Source organism: Pinus tabuliformis, chromosome 5_2, assembly GCF_031772625.1.
Source record: "Pinus tabuliformis cultivar Carrire ecotype Pingquan chromosome 5_2, CPIR1, whole genome shotgun sequence".
Taxonomy (NCBI): Eukaryota; Viridiplantae; Streptophyta; class Pinopsida; order Pinales; family Pinaceae; genus Pinus; species Pinus tabuliformis.
The window spans coordinates 24,467,175-24,473,174 of NC_142306.1; positions in this window are offsets into that span (position 1 = coordinate 24,467,175).

Genomic DNA, 6,000 nt, shown 5'->3' on the forward strand with positions numbered 1-6,000 from the left:
GGGCGAAGGCATTCATGTAAACTCATTCGGGTGGGTTGGACGAGGGTGTCCGTGTAAACTTGTTCAGACAGGTTGGGCGAGGGTGTCCATGTAAACTCATTTGGTCGGGTCATTAGTGAGAGAACATGCCCAGGCACACGAGCCCATATCAAGAATGCTAAGTTGTGACCCGGGGTGGGCTTTGTGCATGTTCGTGTAGCTCGTTTGCCTAGTTCTCCGTTCTCCCTTTGTTTTGGTCATGTGGGCACCCATGTAAACTCGTTCGGGTAGGTCGTTTGAGGGCATCTGTGTCAACTCATTTGATCGGGTCATTTGAGGGCATCTGTGTAAACTCATTTGTGCAGGTCGTTCAGGCGGGTCCGATGAGGGCTTCCGTGCAAACTCGTTTTGGCTTTTCGGGCGAGGGTGTCTGTAAACTCGTTTGGTCAAGTCGTTCAATGTGAGGGTGCACCCAAGCACACAAGCTCGTATCAAAAATGCCAAGGTGTGACCCATGTGGGCTTTGTGCATGTTTGTGCAGCTCCTTTTCCTGGCTCTTCCTTGTGCCTTCGTTCCAGTCATGTGGTGACCATGTTAACCGGTTTGGGCAAGTCGTTTGAGGGAATTCATGTCAACGTGTTCGAGCAGGTCATTTGGGTGAGTCGTTTAAGGGTGTCCATGTCAACTCATTCAGGGGGGTCATTCAGGCGGGTCGTTTGAGGGCGTCTGGGTAAACTTGTTCGGGTGGGTCGTTTAGCCAGGTCAAGTGAGGGCATCTGTGTAAACTCATTCGGGTGGGTCGGGCGAGGGCGTTTGTGTAAACTCATTTGCACGGGTCATTTAGTGTGAGGGCACGCCAAAGCACACTAGCCCGTATAAAAAATGCTAAGTTGTGACCCAAGGTGGGCTTTGTGTACGTTCATACAGCTTGTTTACTTGACTCTCCCTTGTGCCTTCGTTTCGGTATTGTGGGCGCCCATGTAAATACGTTTGGGCAGGTTGTTTGAGGGCGACTATGTAAACTCATTCAGGTGGGTCATTCTGATGCGTTGTTTGAGGGAATCCATGTAAACTCGTTTGTGTGGGTTATTCAGGCGGGTTGTTTGGGGGTGTTCGTGTAAACTCGTTTGGAAGGGTTGTGCGAGGGTGTCCGTGTAAAATTTTTTGGGCAGGTCAGGCGAGGGAATTCATGTAAACTCGTTTGGTCAGGTCGTTCATTCTAAGGGAACACCCAGGCACACAAGCCCGTATCAAAAATGCTAAGTTGTGACTCGGGGTGGGCTTTGTGCACATTCGTGCAGCTCGTTTGCTTATCTTTCCGTTGTCCCTTTGTTTCGGTCATGCGAGTGCCTATGTAAACTCATTCGTGCAGGCCATTTGAGGGTGTCCATGTCAACTCATTCAGGTAGGTCGTTTGAGGACGTTAGTGTAAACTCGTTTGGGCAGGTCATTTAAGGGTGTCCATGTAAATTCATTTAGGCAGGTCATTTTAGGCCATCCGTGTGAACTCGTTAGGGTGGGTTGTTCGAGCAGGTCATTTGAGGCCGTTTGTGTAAACTCGTTAGGGCAGGTCTATTAGGTCAAGCGAGGGAATTTGTGTAAACTCGTTCGAGTAGGTCGGGCAAGGGTGACCATGTAAACTCGTTCAGGCGGGTCAGGCGAGGGTGTTCGTGTAAAATCGTTCAGTCGGGTCATTCAATCTGAGGCCATGCCTGGGCACATGATCCTGTATCAAAAATGCTAAGTTGTGACCCAAGATGGGCTTTGTGCACATTCGTGCAGCTAGTTTTCTAGGCTCTCCCTTGTCCCTTCGTTTCGATCATGTGGCTTCCCATGTAAACTCATTCAGGTGGGTCATTTGAGGGAGTCCGTGTAAACTCATTCGAGCGAGTCGTTTGAGGGAGTCCATGTAAACTAATTTTGGCGGGTCATTTGGGTAGGTCAGGTGAGGGTGTCTGTGTAAACTCATTCGGGCGGGTCGGGCGAGGGTGTCCATGTAAACTCATTCGGTCAGGTCGTTTAGTGTGAGGGTGCGCCCAAGCACATGAGCCCATATAAAAAATGCTAAGTTGTGACATGGGGTGGGATTTGTGCATGTTCATGTAGCTTGTTTGCCTGACCCTCCCTTGTTCCTTCATTTCGGTCATGTGGGCGCCAATGTAAACCCATTTGGGTAGGTTGTTTGAGGGCATCTATGTCAACTCGTTCGAGTGGGTCATTTGAGGACATTTGTGTAAACTCGTTTGGGCGGGTCGGGTGAGGGCATCCATGTAAACTCATTTGGGTGGGTCAGGCGAGGGCGTCCATGTAAACTCGTTTGGTGGGGTCAAGTGAGGGCGTCCATGTAAACTCATTCAGTTCAGTCGTTTAGTGTGAGGACGCGCCTGCGAGCACGAGCCTGTATAAAAAATGCTAATTTGTGACTCGGGGTGGGCTTTGTGCATGTTCGTGCAACTCGTTTTCTCGGCTCTCCCTTCTCCCTTCATTTCAGTCGCGTGGGCACCCACATAAACTCATTCGAGTGGGTCGTTTGAGGGCGTCTGTGTCAATTCGTTTGACCGGATCTTTTGAGGGCGTCCGTGTAAACTCGTTTGGGCTGGTCACTTGCACAGGTCAGGCGAGGGTGTCCGTGTATACTCATTCGGGTGGGTCGGGTGAGGGTGTCCATGTAAACTCATTTGGTCGGGTCGTTCAGTGTGAGGGCGCATCCAGGCACACAAGCCCATATCAAAAATGCTAGGTTGTGACCCGGAGTGGGCTTTGTGCATGTTCGTACTATTCGTTTTCCCATCTCTCCCTTGTGCCATTGTTTCAGTCATGTGGGCGCCCATGTAAACTCATTCGAGCAGGTCATTTGAGGGCATCCATGTCAACTCGCTCGGGCAGGTCATTAGGGCGGGTCATTTGACGGCGTCTGTGTAAACTCATTCGGGCGAATCGGGAGAGGGCATCTGTGTAAACTCGTTTGGGCGAGTCAGGAGAGGGTGTCTGTGTAAACTCATTTGGTCAGGGCATTTAGTGTGAGGGTGCACCCGGGCACACAAGCCCATATCAAAAATGTTATGTTGTGACCTGGGATGGGCTTTGTGCACATTCATGTAACTTATTTGCCCAGCTCTCCCTTATGCCTTCATTTCGGTCGTGTGTGTTATGCTCCTATACCAATAGGTGTCATATTTCATGATTGACTTGATGGTCTGTGTAATATGTTCATGCCTTTCCTTATTGCAAAGGTTTTCCATATTGTTTAAAAATGAAAAAATTTAAAAAATGTAAAGAGGGTATACCCTAAAAGAAAAATCAAAGGGTGCAAAAATAAAATGGTCAAAGAAAATGAAAGAAAATGAACCCCACCAAAAGAAAGACCAAGGAAAGTGTGCAAGTATAAATGCCACTACTTTTTACTCTTATGTAATAAACAAATTGTGTGTGACTTGTAACTTATGCCACAATTGATGAACAATCAAACAACTTAAACTTGACTAGTTCATATTTGTCAATTTCATGTTTTAGAGATAGAGAATAAAATCTAACCAAACTGTTTAATCTTGGCAGATAGGTAGATAGGTAGAGTAAATAAAAGGAGCTCAATAGTTTAATCTAAGCCCTTAGATGTAATAAGGTTAGACATAGATAGATATTTATATGTAAAAAAAGAAAGTGCTAAGGGTTTGCCAGTCCAAGTGCACCCTAATAAAGAAGAAAAAATGTCAGGTTAAAGTAGGTAGGGTAGGTAGATGATGTGGCAGAATTACATGTGATGTATAATGTCTCTAAATGTGTTAATTTTCATTTTCATCACAAGTGCAAGGCAGACAATACACTTGATCCATTTCAAGCAAGACAAGGTCAAATAATTAACTTCCATTCTCATTTTTCCTAAAGATTTTACTAATTCCCCCTAAATATTAAGGTCTTTGAAAATTAGAGGGGCTTAGAGCATTTTTATGACTTCTGGAGGGACCGGACACTTGGCCCAATAATTTAAAAGCATAAATACTTAAAATCATCTTTCAGCTACTCTCATAAGTCTTTTCCTAAGTAAAATTCCATTTTACTTGGGAAAAATACACAATATCACATAAAGCCCCCTTTTTCACTTAAGCCTAAGTTAAATATACACTCTGATGTTTTACTTGGCACTTTTATTACATTTTTCATATTAATTTCTAACACATATTATATAACTCCCAAATAAAATTCCACCCTTTCCCGTATTATTAAAATATATATAAAATGTTGAAATATTAATATCCCGCCCCCATTGGTTAATTATAACCATAAGTATGTTTTAAATCGGGATTAACTAGTTAACTCGTAACTAGTTAATAACCCTGATTTCCCACTGCATTAGTAAGGAATTAATTAACCCTCAAGGCTAATTAAGAACCTCCCCGCCCATTCAAAATCACCCCGATATGGTTAATTAACTTGTTAATTAAATTGGGCCCGCCATAGTTAAAGTTCCATCGTACCTCTCTTTCCGTCCACCATCCGATCTCGTCTCCATCATCCAATGGTCGTTATTGATATCGCGCCCCCCTTGGTGACCACGTGCTAACGTGTGATCACTAGGTGGTTTTCATCTTGTATCTCCACCACGTGTCATGCAATCAATGGAATCACTGGCTCCCAGCCAAAACCCGCCATCGCCAAAAGTGGTGCGATCACATACGGCTTACTGCCCTCTGCATGCCACAAAACATCTATTCATGCTTACATCATCTGCCTGAATAAATAACTCCTGCAACCTTTTAAATTTGTTAAATAAAACCAACAAAGTGTCATTTTCTCTGTTATTCTGTATTGCACCCGTGCTCCCATGCAAACGACATTTGGGTCCACTATCCAAGCTTCCAACCGCCACCCTGCCAAGAGAATTGCAGCCGACTCAGCCAGAACCTGTTAAGCCAACGTTAGCACCTACCATTAGTCTGTGTTGGAAATAATACTGAGAGGGGGGGTGAATCAGTATTATCAAATTCTTTTCAATATTACTTCTAGATTTATAATTTAATTTATACTTCAGATGTGACCATTAATTTGAATGTCAGTACCATATAATAATGAACAGTGACAAGAAAAACAGACAGTCACACCAAAGAACACCAGATATAAGGTGGAAACCTAATGTGGGTGAAAACCACCTGCTGCAATGTGTCTCTATCTTCTTTCAATTAGAAACTTCTTTTACAATGATTCTATATTGGTGCAATCCTTTACCAGTACGCAGGCTGCAACCTGCAAAGAGCTACAACCCTCTCTTATTTTCCAGTCTCTCCTAGAAGAGAGCTACAACCCCCTTAGCTCTTGTACTAGCTGAGTTACTAGTACGTAGGTGCTGACCTACTTCTTTTCTTCCAAGGACCAAATTTCATTAATTTTCAGACTGGATCCATGAACATCAAATAATCATCAAGTAGATGTGAATCAATCAATCTCCTTTTAATGATTCTCTCAATAGCCTCTCAGAATACAGTAACCAGAAAAGCAATACCAGTAATCTAAACCCAGAACTCTACAGCAATAGACAAAAGGCAGCCAACAAATATTTCAAGAAAAGTCCGCAACTTCACCAATAGAAACCTGCGAATATCTGCAGTTCTTCTGTGTGTAGACTGCGCAGCTCCGCACCTGCACTTTCTACCCGACAGCGCACCTCCGCACCTGCTCTGTCTACTGTGCTACGTACCTCCGCACCTCCTCCTTCTACTGCGCTGCGTACCTCTGCACCTGCGCCTTCTGCTGTGCTGCGTACCTCCGCACCTGCGCCTTCTATTGCGTTGCGTACCCCCACACTTGCGCCTTTTGCTGCACTGCATACCTCTGCACTTGCGCCTTTTGTTGCGCTGCGTACCTCCGCACCTGCGCTTCTGCTGCACTGCATACCTCCGCACTACGCCTTTTGCTGCGCTGCGTACCTCCGCACTGCGCCTTCTGCTATGCTGCGTACCTCCACACATATGCCTTCTGTTGTGCTACGTACCTCCGCACCTGCGCTGTGGATCACCTGCGGACCTC